The sequence below is a fragment of the Carlito syrichta genome, unplaced genomic scaffold (genome assembly GCF_000164805.1).
Source record: "Carlito syrichta isolate Samal-C Ts95f unplaced genomic scaffold, Tarsius_syrichta-2.0.1 Scaffold42011, whole genome shotgun sequence".
Lineage (NCBI taxonomy): Eukaryota > Metazoa > Chordata > Mammalia > Primates > Tarsiidae > Carlito > Carlito syrichta.
The window spans coordinates 30,093-45,138 of record NW_006986107.1 but is presented as its reverse complement, the minus strand read 5'-3'; positions in this window follow the sequence as shown (position 1 = coordinate 45,138).

Sequence of the window (15,046 nt, the reverse complement as noted above, 5' to 3'; positions counted from 1 at the left end):
GAAGTCATGTGGACACTCATTTATGCACTGTGTATGCCCATCAGGACAAAAGAGATGACACTGTGACCGGGCTGAAATCCACGGTGCTGTGGCTTGGGGAGGACACCAAACTCTGGCTGGATGGCTTCGTCACGGTGATTCTGGGAGCCCTGGGCCTGGTGGGAGTAAACACCAGCCAGACCACCCCCTACTATGCCACGCTGGGCACTGTAGGTGCCCAGCTGGCTCACCAGATTTACACTCTGAACATCCACAGACATGAGGACTATTGGGATAAATTTATCTCCAATCAAACTCTAGAACTAACAGTTTTTTAAGGGATTGTCCAAAAAAATCGTATTAAATGTTAGTGGTTATTATTATTCTTATCTCATGGAAATCTTTGATCAATAGGCGCACTCACTTAATAGATAATAATAAACCCAATCTAATTCTTCTCCAGAGAGTTTTGGGGGATGAAGAAAGAAGGAAAGAGCAGTATGAAACTGATGCAGAGAGGCTGAGATGCAAAACAGCAGAGTCAGTAGTCCAGGAGAACAGTCAGCAGAGCTACTGCAACAGCGAGTGAAGCATGGAAGGCTAGCCCCATTCTCCCCAGTTTGGGATCATTGAAACCGCATTGTCTGCTCTTGTGCTCCAGTGTATTCTCATGGCCTAAGGCCTTTGATGTACACTGACATCTATTCTTACAGTTATAGCCGAGTGTTGCATAATATTCTGCTTTCCAGAATGATGTCATTTTCAGCAGAACTTTCAATTTGTTTCTGGCATACAGGAACACAACTGGTTAATTGATGTTTTTATATGCATTGTCTTTTGGTGTGTAATTCTATTTTTCAATATATTTCCTTAATTTTTTTGTAAACATTCTTTTATTATCTATTCATATGAATAGTTATATTCATCCATCTATATGTTATATATATTTTTGTTATGTTGTACTGGCTGTAGGGCTCAATTTAATGTTGAAGAGGGGTAGTGACCATAGAAATTTCTATCACATTCTTAAATTTTAAGGAGCTTCCCTGCCATTATACTGTTAACTTCTATTTCCATATTTTTTATAGACTCTTAACCATGTCAACTATGTTACCTTCTATTCTTTCTTTACTAAGAGTTTGAATCCAGATTCAGTAATCAGTACTGAATTTGAACAAATGCTTTTTCTGGGTTTAGGGCTGTGTCATTCTTCATTAATTTCTCGGTGTCATAAATGGTTGCATTTTTTTCAGTATTTCCAAGATGTCACTTCTGTGTCTTTTGGCTTGTAAAGTTTCTGATGAGAAGTCTGTTGTTCTTCTTATCTTTGTTGTAAAGTGAAATAATCATTACATCTCTGAAATGAACCTATCTTGAATATTAGTATTATTTTTTAAACATATTTCTGGACTCAATGTTTTGTATACTGTACTAGAAATTTTGCTTCTATATTATATTTTATATTTGTTGATAAGAATTTTTCTGTTACATGTTTTTCTCATCTAATTTTTCATAAAAGTTACTGTATTCTTCTCATGAATAGTAAATCTCCCTCACGAATAATGTTGTCAAACATCATTCTATTTATGTGCTTATCCTACAACCATATCTCTTTTTATTAAAATGTCTATATAATTATTGGCCACATTATATTAAGTTTTATTTCAGTTATTGAGAGTGTGTTTACATGTGATGAAGTCCAGTTCTTTTGCAGATATGTTTTACAAATATTTTCTTCTGTGGTTTTTTTTTTTTTGTGTGTGTGTGTGTGTGTGTGTGTGTCTTTTAAGAAACCAAATTGCCTTAGTTTTGATGAAAACCAATGTACCTTTAAGACAAATTTATTTTGTATCCTACCTAATACACTTTGCCTTACCTGAGTTTCCTATATATATATATATTTAAATAGCTTACAGTGTTACGTTTCACATCTAGGTTTTAATTCATTTTTTAAATGTGATTCAAAATACTGGGCAAGATACTTTTTTGCATAAGAGATATAATTTTTCCGAAACTGTTTGTTACAAAAGCTGAAATCCCTTCAAAAGATCAAAAGATGGGTCAATTTCTAGACCCACTATGTTCTTCTGATGTTCTAATTGCCAGTCTTTTTCTGTTAATGAAATTCATTTCCTGTCTAGTCAATTAAGCTGCATTTACAACTACATCTTTTAGATATACATTTTAAAGTAAAGAAACTACTTGAACCTTGTCCCACAAAGCTTGTAATTTATGTTTCCATTTGTTCAATTTCAAATATTTCCCAATTTTTCTTGTGATCTCTTTTTGACATGAGGTTAATTTAGAAATATTTTGTTCACTTTCACAATTGGAATTTACAAAGATACTTTTTAATTATTAACTTCTGCTTTAATACATGGTAGTGAATAAATATATTTTGTGTGATTTTAATACTTTAACATGTATTTACATTACTTTTATGGTCCAGAATATGGTATCCTGGCAAATGCTTTGTATTTACTTTAAAATTGTGTTTGCTGTTGTTGGACATGTAATTCTCTAAGTTATATTACCTTAATTTAGTGTTTTTATTTTTTTATTTTTTTGGGGTTGGAGTCTCACTTGGTCGCCCAGACTGGAGTACAGCGGCCACTCCCGGCCACCGCAGCCTCGACCTGCTGGGCTCCGGTGATCCTTCTGCCTCAGCCTTCCGAGTAGCTGGAATTACAGGCGCGTGCTACCACGCCCGGCTGATTTTTTGATTTATTATAGAGATGAGGTCTCGCCTGCCCAGTTTTTCAACTCTTCTATCTACTTACTCTATTGTTGCCCAATGTGTTCTGTTGGTTACAGAGAGAGTAGTGTTGAAGTTTGTCACAATATTTGTGGGAGTCTTGTTCCATTTTATGTATTTATTTTTGAGTATGTGACAAATATCCTCAGAAGAGGCACTTTCAGTAAAGAGTTATTTATTTTCTAAATTTTTTTTTAATTTTATTTTTTAAATTTTATTTTAAAGATGTGGGATACATCAGGATTATGTAAACAAGTGGTCATTGTAAAGATCCCTTTCATTTCCACCAGTTTTTGTTTTTATGTATTTTCAATGTCTGTTACTTTATATAGACACATTTAGGATAGTTAGTTGAAAGGTTAAAATTAGTAAAGTAAACATGGAGTCACCTTAGCTAAAGTGCAGACATTTCAAAGCAGCCATATTTTTTAAACATATGTAGAGTACAATTAAGAATTAAGTAGATAAGTGGTCGTCACACAGGTACATTTGGGCCTCCTTTGGTTCCCACTGCATCTAGTTTGGGATCAGGTACCCTTATTGATGTTAAGTGCCTCCTGCTCCCTCCCCTGGCAGTGTCCTGCTGCTAACAATCGCTTTCTTATGGTATTATAATTGTTCAGGGTCTGCTTATGGTATTATAATTGTTCAGAGTGAAAACACGTGGTACTCAGTCCTTTGTTTCTGTGATAGATCACTGAATATTATGGACTGTAAATCCATCAAGTTTCCTGTGCAGTCCACAATTTTGTCTTTCTTTATGGCTGCATAATATTCCACTATGTTATGTACTTCATTTTTTCAATCCAGCCCCACTTTCAATGAGCAGCACCATTGCTTCCATGTTTTTTACTATTGAATAATGCTGCCATAAACATGTTTTACTCTATGAAAAATGCTGCAATAAACATGTGTGCAGATATTTTTCTTATAGAATGAGTTGAGTTCCTCTGGGTATATTCTCAGAAGGGAGATTGCTGGGTAGTATGAAAGGTCTATTTTTAGATCTTTTAGGAATCACCACACTGCTTTCTACCAAGGTTGTAGTAGTTTACACTCCCATCAACAGTATGAAAGCATTCCCTTTTCTCTGCCAGAATCTGTTGTCTTTTGTTTTATTAATGATGGCATTTCTTACAGGAATGTAAGAAATGTGGTATCTCAATTTTGTGGTATCTCAATTTTGATTTGCATTTTTCTGATGATTAGTGAGACTGAGCATTTTGTCATGTGAGCATTGGCTGTTCATATATCTTCTTTTGAAAAGTGTCTTTTGCCCATTTTTTAATGGGGTGCTTTTTTCCCTCCTTTTGGCACATTTGAGTTCCTTATAGTTCCTGGATGTTAGGCCTTTAAAGATATACAGTTGGCAAATATTTTTTCCCATTCTGTGGCCTTCTCCCCACTCTCTTGATGGTTTCTTTTGCTTTGCAGAATCTTTTCACTTTGAAAAGTTCCCACTAGTCTATTTTACCTCTTATGGCATGGGCATCTGGGATTCTGATTAGGAATTGGGTGCCTTTTCCAACGTCCATAAGGGTGTCTCTTGTGTTTTCTAAGATTCCTATAGTTTGCGGTTTTACATTTCGGTCTTTGATCCATTTGAATTGATTTTTAGAAAGCAATCATTTAAAATAAGTTGTTTTTTCTTCTTTTCACATGCTTTTCTAGTTACTTATGGTTCTACACACACATTCTGCCTTATTATCATTAGTCAAGTCAATCCCAGCTAGTGAGGGATAGCAATTGATAATTGTTTTGTAATTTGTATGTGTATTTTGTACTAATTACTCTTTCATTCTAAGTATCTGTATCCCAGAAGTGCAAGACCAAGCTAAGCCCACCAATTGTAGTCAGCCTCCTGTGACTGCCCACCAGCCCACCAATGGAATCACAGGACTCCTTGCCTTGACAAAGGTTAAGAGAGCCAGATTGGTGTTGTCAACACCCAAGAATGCAGTTGCTGGATACTTTAACTAGCCCTGCTTCCTTATAAAAACTTGTAAAGTCTTCTCTGCTTAAAGTATATGCCATGCTTCCTGTGGACCTTGACCCCATGTGTTGTGGAAGGTGGATAATAAACTTATTTTTCTTTTGAAAATCTTTGTTTAATTCCCATAGCACTGATAATCTTGCCTCAGTTTTTCTTTAAATCAGTCTTCCTTAAAAATTGACCCTATTCCGATTATATGTTTTTCGATGTCAGTGATATATTATGCTATTCATGTATATATACATGAAGTCTTTTTCCTTTTTTCTCATTTTTTCAGACAGGGTTTCACTTAATTGCACAGGCTGGAGTGTGGTGGCATAATCATGGTTCACTACAGCCTGAAACTCTGAGACTCAAGTGATCATCCTGGCTCAGTCTCTCAAGTACTGGGGCTATAGACTCCCACCACGTTGCCTGGTTAATTTTTCTTTGTTTTGTAGAGTTGGGTCTCATTTTGTTGATTATCCTGGTCTTGAACTGTTGGACTCCAGAAATCCACCTATCTCAGCTTCCCAGAGTGCTGAATTGCAGGTATGAGCTACAGTGCCTGGCTCTCTATATTTCCATTTTCTCCCCTTCATCTACTGGGTATTGTTGTTTCTGCCCTTTTTGAAATCCTGAGAATTCTGAAATCTCCACCACCTGGAATATTTTGTGATTGTAATACAGTAGGTACTGCTCATCTCTGATATAATGCCACTGTCTTGATAATATACCCATCTTGGACGCACGCAGGCAAATAAATAAAATAAATACAACTTCCTTGTAAACTTATATTTTTGTCATTGATATGTCCTATGTCCCTGGGTGTTCAAGGTTTTGTATTCTCTTCATGAAAGGACTAAACTTACTTCTGGTTCTGAATGTTATCATGTTTACTGTATCTGTCTACACATCTCTAAAATTAGATTCCTGATGAGTTTATGAAGAATAACAGCTACATGTTACATATCACCTTAATTTCATGTGGCTCTTCTGAGTTTTTGAGATGAGAACTATAAAGTCTGTTATACAAGAGAGGAAACTCAGGTTTAGTGGATATAGATAACTTAGCTAGGTACATCAACAGTAAATTGTGGGTGTGCATTTCAGAATCATAGCATTTTTTTCCCTCTACATTCAATAAGACATTGATTTTCTAAAAATGCCAGGTTCTGTTCTTCTATATGATTTACAGCTATGTTTAGGGAATATGGCAGTGAACAATAAAGAAGTTATCCTCATCCTCTAGTAGTGAATGTTGGTGAACAAAAATTAGCAATTATATAAATACAAGTATAAACATATAAATATGAATTAAGTGAATGGGCAAAATAAGTACTATGTGGGTAAGTACTACCGAGAAATGGAATGCAAGGAAGGGAGATGAAGAGTGTTTGCCAATGGGGGGAGGTTGAACTTTGCAATCATAGTTAAGGTGAAATTTAAGAAGGAATATGTAAAGGTTCTCAAAGACAACAATGTGCATTTCTGGGGAAAGATTATACCAGTAGAAGGAACTGTCAGGTGGGCAGGCATGAGGCAAGAACATCCATACTCAGGGAACAAAAGTACATTAGTGTGTTGGGGAAAAGACCACTTACTGTGGATAGTAGAAGAAAATAAAATCAGAAAGCAAATGGAGGGCTGAGATTCTCAGGGCTTTAAAGGCATTTTGAGGCATTGTTTTTTAAAAATCAAATACCATAGGAAGGTTTAAATGATATGATCTGACTTTATGTTTTGACAGAAGCTCTCTGGATGCCATGGTGATTAGATTCTGCTGGAGAGTGAAGACAGGATTGGCAAGAGTCGTTGATTCAAAGAACTGATTTTCTCAAGCTTTTAAATGAGGGATTGCCAACGATAGGCCCACAGATCATTTTGTATGACCTGCGAGTTCATTTTGTGAGGCAAGAATGATCCTTACATGTTGAAAGGGTATTTAAGAAGTAAAGGGAAAAGGAAACACAGGGAAGAGGAAACAAAGGAGGAAGAAGAGAAAAAAAGTATGAGGAGGAAGAGAGCTGTAGCTACAGAGACTAGATATGCACCACAAAGCCAAAAATCTAAGAAATCTGGTAAATTATTGCCAAAAACTGAAGTAAAGCATCTGACTGATAGTAGATTTTCAACAAAGTCAAGGGAGGAATGCATAAGTAACTTAGTTACTGAATATATTATAAAGTAATAGATGTTGAGAAGTATCTATGGCTTCATTCGCAAACTTTACAAAAAAGGACATTCATTCCATTGAGCTGTTGAATAATAGTCTGGATTCCAAAACAGTGAAACAAAAGACACTGTGAAATGTGAATAACATAATAAAGTAGTATATAGCTACAAGAAAATAATAACAGAAAATAGCACAAAGACTTTTTATAGAACTGAAATATTTTCATGCAACTTACTGAATTTAATCTTCAAATCTACAACTTGGGATAATTTTCAGATCCTTAATGGTTTATTGTTCAAGGAATAACATATCTGTAATTTATTGCTTTATAAAGTTTGACATGTGATCATGTGTTTTCAGAGTTTCTATAAACAATCTGGGTCCAATGTATGTTTTAGCTTGTTATTTTATCAATCAAACATAATCAAGAGTTTGTTCCTTACTGAAATCTCCTAAAAAGATATCAAAGAACTATACTTAAATGCCATGATTTTAAACCATTTCTGCTCCTGAAAAGATTAGAAAAGGTTTAGAGTACTTGTCCTCTTTGTAAACAGAATTTGGGTCTGAGCCAAACTGTTTTGTGTCTTAACTTCAGCCTTATTGGGGATGGAAGTCCATATTTTCTCTGACTTACCATTAAAGAAATAGTATGAGCAGAAGGCTAAAACCAAATGTGTACTATATTAATTATGTCAATGTGATTTTAAAATAGATTTTGTAAAAGTAAAACATAGAAAAATATTTTTACTGATCTCTGACCCTTAGTTTCCAGCTCTTGGTTTTGCATGCCATTTGGTACACAAGCTCAGCCCAAGAGAAAAAAGAGAAGCCAATAAATAATCCAAGAAACAAGTTTTAAAATAGATGAAGTTGTTTATAGTATGTTCCAAAACTCTTTTATCATGTTGAAACTTTCAGCTCCTAGGAAAATGATCCATGTTTTCCTGGCCTTAACACCCAAGAGTCCATGTTTCCTCTCTTGGGCATAAGAACATCCAGAGTTCTATTTTCTTGACAACAATGTGAAGGGAAGAGTGGACCTAGCTGGCATACTCACAGTGACCACTTTTGTTGATCATATTTTCATCCAATACATTGCTCCACTATTAACTTCCAAAGAAATGATGTATTTGCTTTTGGACATATTCTAGGAAGGCCAAGAAACCAGCTTCTTATCTACATCAGAGAATCTACTGGTGAATTTCTTTCAGGATAGACCAAAATTGATCTAGAATATGATGTTATATATTTACATCCTTCAAGTACACCAAAACACACACAAACACGTGGGCTGAAAAGTTGAATGAGAAGAGAAATGTGGTGTGATGCTACAGCGACAATCGGGGTTCCCTGACCTGTATTTGAGGAGTCTGGAGCCCAGTGCCAGCCATGGGTAATTCAGTCATTAAAGAACTTGTCCTAAGCGGGAAGGAGCTCATTACAGATATACCACGGTGATAATTACGGGAAGGACTACAGGAAACAAACAAACAAACAACAAAAAAACAACCTTGACTTGTACTCGATAAGACCCAATCACACGCTCTTCAATTCACAGCCAGGGTTCAAAGACTGGCCGGCCACAATCACATGGATCAACTGGGGAACGTGTAAGGCTGAAGTGATTTTATCTAATTTGTAAAAAGAAATGAGACCTCGCCTATTGGGAAGAGATTCATAGGGTGCAACATCCAGTCACGTTCAAAAACCACGTCACCTCCTCGGAACCCTTCCTGGCTGGGCTCCTGTCCCTGTCGACCAGACGGCCGAGGAGATGGGAGAGGTCCCGGGGGAGCGTGGAAGACCTGGGTTGCTCCTCGGCTGAGCTTGAGGCAGCTTCGCCCCTGTGACCCGGAGGACAGGGCAGCGACATTCAGCCACTGAGTGCCCAAGCCGGGCCGCCCTCTCCATCCTCCCCCATTCCCCCCCAACCCCACAGAGAGACCCGCCTGGAGCCAATCGCCAGCAAGGGGCAGCAGGAAATCCCGCGGTGCTGGAAGGAACAGGTGCCCGGCGGTTGGCGGGTCCTCGACGTGCCAGTTGTCTCCTCTCCTTGGTGCTCGGCAGGACGGTGATCCCCCCGTCCGTGTCACGAGCCCCATTGAGATGTCACAGGCTTGGGACTGGCCAGTTTGTGCTTGGCCGAGAGAGGAGTGGGTCGCTAGGGGACTCGTCTCCGCGGCTGACTCTTTTCTGGCGATCCAGGCCGCACAACCCGCTCGCCATGGGCAATTTACTCACTTATTTTCTCGCGAAATTGGTTTTCTGGCCCTGCTGGCGACGCTGGCGGCGCCGGATCCCACCCGTCCCCGCCTTCCGCCAGGGTCCCCCAGCCTGGCCAGGGCCACCCCGCGGCTCCTGAGCGGACCCTTTTCCCTGTTCCTGCCTGCAGGCTGCTGAACCCTAGTCTGGGTCCTAAGACTCCGCCCCTTAGACTCTACATCGCCCTGAAGGAGCGGGGTCCTCTCCCACAGGCCACGGACTCCTCTCTGGGGACCCTGTGGTGTGAATCCCGGAGAAGAAACCAGCTCTGTCGTCAGGGAACTCGCTGAAGTGTGGACACTGGACCTCCGCAAGGATCGCCCCTCTCAGCCGCAAGTATCCCCTCCTGCCTTCCCCACCCGAGCAGGTGGTCAGTCCTATGAAATTGGTACCATCCAGGCTTCTCAATGAGATCAAGGTGAGGGCCCAAGAGGAGCCCAAAGGTGCTGAAAGGGGAGAATAAAGTTGTGTCCGTAGAGCAGGAGGTCAGAAAAAGTGTCCACCATTACAAAGAAGTGTCATTGACATCTAAGCTCCTATAACACAAGGGAGAATTCTCTTCCATAGGACACCGTCGTGGGCCTCTAGAGGGAAACCTCCCTTGCTCATACTCAAAAAAGAACCAAAGTGAGAAGGCCCACGCGTGTCAGATGTGTTCTTCTGGGAAGAAAATCCTGATCCCAGTGCACACAGCTCTGCTGGGGAAGTCCTACCTCACGGGACAGATGCAGCCATGCTCTTGGACTCACCCAAGGCTTCTCCTTGCAGCTGGAGAAATTCCCCAAGGAAATGTTGGAGTGTCCAGCTCTCCAGGCTTGATAATTCTATGCCTGAGAAGGAGAAGCAAGGCAACCAGACTCAGATATTACACCATGAGCTCGTTCCCACCCAGAGCTGCCAGTCACTGGCCCTCCAAGGGCAAGTTCCTGCCACTGCCCCTGCTGCTGTCACTTTCACTGCAACTGTTGTGGGATAGAGGTGAGCTGTTCCCACAAACCAAATGTCCCTGCATGGTGATTCAGAAAGATCTAGGCTCCTTGGGGAACTACACTGGGTGTAAAAAGAAAGAGTAACATCTTAGAGGGTAAGATAGAGGCTCTAGACTAGAATTCATGGCAACCTGCTGAGCCACCCAATCTATCTCTCGTTGTTGTTTTTTTTTTCTCACCTGCTGGGAAGAGTACAAACTCCCTGCCTCTGGTAACTTGCACTTTGCAGGTCTCAGCTCCTCCTATCACCTTTGTCAAATGGCTGCTGGCTCTCCTATCCTGCTTGTCCTTTTGCTTCCTAGCCCCATACCCTTCTCCTTCAAGTCTCACTCTGGCAGAAGGAAGTCCAAGACAACGTTGTGTGTAGATTCCCATCCTTCTTCCTTCCTCATGCCTCACCCAGTCCTTTCCACCATGATGCCTGTTACCCCTGGCAAGTCTATCAGTTTCAAAGGAGTCATGCCAAGCATCTCAACAAACACATCTGCTCACTTGACCTCACAGACCACTTTAGACCTTGGGGTCATTAACACTGACAAACTCGTTTTCTAAGGCTTTGACTTTCAGATACACCCCAGATTTTGTTAGTGAACTCCCCTTTTTTCCCAGTCCAAGTTTATGAACAGTTCAGTGGCACTTTGAAAAGTTGTCAGTCTGCATCTGCTCACCTACATTTATTTATCCAACCCCACTCCAACTTGTAATCATCCCTTTGACTGGAAAAATACTTATTAGCCCAAATTAGGATACCCAATGGCCAAGAGCAGGAACACTCTTTCCCCAGTGTCCTGTTTTAGCTAGATTTTTTTTTTTTTTTTTTTTTAGTTGGAGTCTCATTCTGTCACTCAAACTGGAGTGCAGTGGTCACCCCAGCATCGACATGCTAGGCTCAGCCTTCCAAGTAGCCAGAACTACAGGAGTATGTTACCATACATGGCTAATTTTTTTTTTATTGTAGAGATCTGGTCTGGTCAAGTTTCCCGGACTGCTCTCGAATCCACGGGCCCCAGCAATCCACTTGCCTCGACCTCCCAAAGTGCTGGGATTACAAGCTGGAGACTTTATATCATGGTTCTTCCAGTCATCGCTACTCTAGGAGCAGCAGCTCTGCAGCATTGTTCTCTAGACCAACTTTTAACTCCAGTGTTGTAAATACCTCTCCTCTTCCTAGGCTGTCATTGGTCAGTCTCCATTTGTATTTAGGATTAGTCCCCCATTCACAGAGACCACCTGAGGCTCCATTGTTAATCATGGGTGGTACAACAGACAATGTAGCACTGTGGATTTGTAGGAAGCCCTGTAGTCTCCTTTTGAGTGAAAACACCATGGAACCACCCAGCCAGATTGTTCCTTGTGACTTTAGAGTAGGCAGTGTTGTTGATGACATGCTTGTATTTGGAGAACCCTGGTCAACACAACTGGCTGTGATTTAAAGATTAAGAGCAGCCACTGGGTCACCCTGGCACCTGTAAGAGCTTCAGGTACTCCACTCCATGGATGATGCCTCTCATGGATCTCTCAAGATAAATGAGAAACTCTTTCCATGAAAAGACACTGGTACAAGAAAGGTACTCAGTCTCTTTAAGAATAAGGCAGCAGGTTTACTATAAAGAGTCATAATAAGACAACACGTAGCCCCATGTACACCAGATTGTTTTCAAATTTCAGTTTATCTTTGTTTAAGTGATTGTGCATGTCCCTTTAGCTTCGTATCATAAGAAGCAAAGGAGGAGGTAGTTGAGTTTGAAAGCAGAAATGGTGAATCCCATTAAGATACATGTAAACTCTTGAGGTTTTAAAACCCAACTTTTTGAGACAAACTTTGAGATTCCTGAATACTTGTTAATACAAACTGAGGGTACTTAGAAATAGACATGGGACTTTTTTAAGTTAAAAAATATGATAACTGGCCGGGCTCGGTGGCTCAGCCTGTAATCCCATGCCTTTGGGAGGCTGAGGTAAGGATTGCGTAAGCCCGCAGGTTCAAGACCCGCCTGGGCAGCAAGATCTCATCTCTACAATAAATCAAAAAATTAGCCGGGCATGGTAGCACGTGCCTGTAATTCCGGCTACTCAGAAGGCTGAGGCGGAAGGATCGCAGGAGCCCAGCAGGTCCAGGCTGCGGTGGCCGAGAGCGGCCACTATACTCCAGTCTGGGTGACAGAGTGAGACTCCAACGCAAAAAATATATATATATATATAACTTTTGAAATGCTTTACTTGCAATTCTATACTTGCTAAAGTTAATCTTGCTAAGTAGGTAACGCTACTTAGATTTCTAAGTTCTTTCTAAATAGGTTCTATATTTTTGCTTATTAAGAATGAGTAACGGAGATACACTTATCTTCTAACAAGATATACCCTACTTTCTGAAACACCAAAGAAATGGTTGAAATACATGAATCAATGGTTTTCAAGGCATTGTAAATCAGGCATTGGAGGGCTGTCATTTATGGGAGTTGTAAAAAAATGAGGTGAATGCTATGACTATTTCAGCATATTTCTAAGGGAATTTCTCCACCATGATGCAGCAAAGGGATATACAAAAAGGCCCCGTTGCACAACTTGAGATGTATGCATGTAGAATCATTAAAGTACCTCAAAATATCCTAAAAACAATGCAGAATTAGAAAAAAATGTGAACACGTACATATAGAACAATATGGCACACGTAACAATTGCTAGACTAAACCCAACATTATCAATAATGGCATTAAATATAAATGACATAAACACCTCAAATAAAAGGCAGATAAAAAAGATCTGATGGGCTGGGCTCGGTGGCTCAGCCTGTAATCCCATGCTTTGGGAGGCGGAGGTGAGTGAATTGCCTGAGCCCGTGGGTTCAAGACCTGCCTGGGCAACTTGGCGAGACCTCATCTCTACAAGGAATCAAAAAAATTAGCCAAGTGTGGTAGCACATGCCTGTAGTACCAACTACGTGGAAGGCTGACGTGCAAGGATCACTGGAGCCCAGCAGGTTGAGGCTGCAGTGGCCGGGAGTGGCCACTGCACTCCTGTCTGGGTGACAGAGTGAGACTCCAACTCAAAAAAAAAAAAAGATTTGATGAATAAGTGAAACCCAAAGTTATAAGCTTACTAGCATTTTATTTTCATTAAAAACATATATGTGAATAAAGGAAAAAATAAAAGTTATAAAATGTTAACTGTAATCAAAAGAAAGCTGAAATGGCTTTATATATATTAGAATATATTTTAGGGAACAGGATATTAACAGGAGTAAAAAGGTAATTTTCCTTTCATCAAAGTGTTAATTTATTGAGCGTACACAATATGAGTTTTTTTGCACAGAGCAGAGCTCAAAAGATATAAGACAAAACATAGCTGTGTTGCTAGGAAATATAAAACAATTTATAATTTCAGAAAGATTTCAATACTTCAATAATGAATCAAATAATAGAAAATCAGATAGAAATAATTTGAACAACTTTATCAACCAACATGATTTAATTGAATTTACTACAACACTCCATATGAATTTACAAACCATGGATTAATAAAGATTATATTGCAAACCATGAAACATTGGCTCATTAATCTAAAATTTAAAGTAGTCATGAGAAATTTGACTTATTAAAAGTAAGAAGATTTGAATAATACAGAGTATGATATAATTGAATTGAAATCAACAAAAGAAAGACCACTGGCAAATCTCCAAATATATGTAAACACATATTCTAAATAATGTATCTAAATAAATGCCAACTTGGTTTATAATTTTCAAGTACAGAAAGTAGACAACTAGCCAGACAATTGGAAACAAATAAACGCACACACATATATACATATCACCTATATCAAAAGTGAAAGTGGTTATGACACAACAGATTCTACGGGTTAAAAATATATCAATGTAGTATTATGAACAACTTTATAGCAATAAATTGAAAAGTTTATATGAGGTTGAGAAATTTATTGAAATATAAAAACTATAAAATTTCAGAAAGTTTATATAACATTATTTTGACAGAAATTGATATATTAAAATTTAAGTTAAAAACATCATAAATAAAATTCCAAGTGTATATGAACTCATTTAACTCTATTACTGAACATTTAAAGAAAAAACAATATAAATTCTATATAAAATCTCCAGAAAATTGAAATGAAAGGAATACATTTTAACTAGTATTTTGGGACTAATAATAATCTAATCCCAAATCTTAAAAAAATATATAGTAAGGGAAAAAGCTGCAGAACAATCTCGTTTATTAATATGGATGTCAACTGTATTAATTAAATTGTTAAAAAATCAGATCTTACAGTGTGTATAAAGGGTAGCACACTGTGACCAAGTGAGAATTATCTCAAGATTGAAGAGTTTTTCTAATTGTCAATATTCAACTGATGGAAAGTCAAGTCAGCAACATGCAGAGTAGGAGCCCTGGACCTCTATTCTTTCCACAAACACATTTATTCAGGAACAACTCACGTGCAAATTCCTTTTGTGAGAAATCCTTAAGGCTATTTTTGCAAAGATTGGAGCAGAGACAAACTAAGTAATGTAGGGACAATAAAAAATCCACAGAAACAAAGAACTGGTTTACTGAACAGATAATAAAAAAAGCACACCCTTAGTTGAAAAAACTAACAAAGTAAAATAAAGGAGTGAAGACAAAAACAAATAGAGTTAAAAATTCAGCAGAAGAAATTACTATAAATGTAATAGAAATTTTAAAAATATTGGAGGTCACTATGAATAATTATAACACCAAACTGGGCAATCTAGGAGAAATTGATAAAATGTAAAAAACATACAACCTAAAAGGACTAAATCATGAGACAAATCTATGCTAGTATGGAGAATGAATCAGTGATCGTAAGACTCCCAGCAATGAAAAGTCAAGGATTTTCTCAACAAAGAAAAGTCAAGGACTAAATGGCTTCAC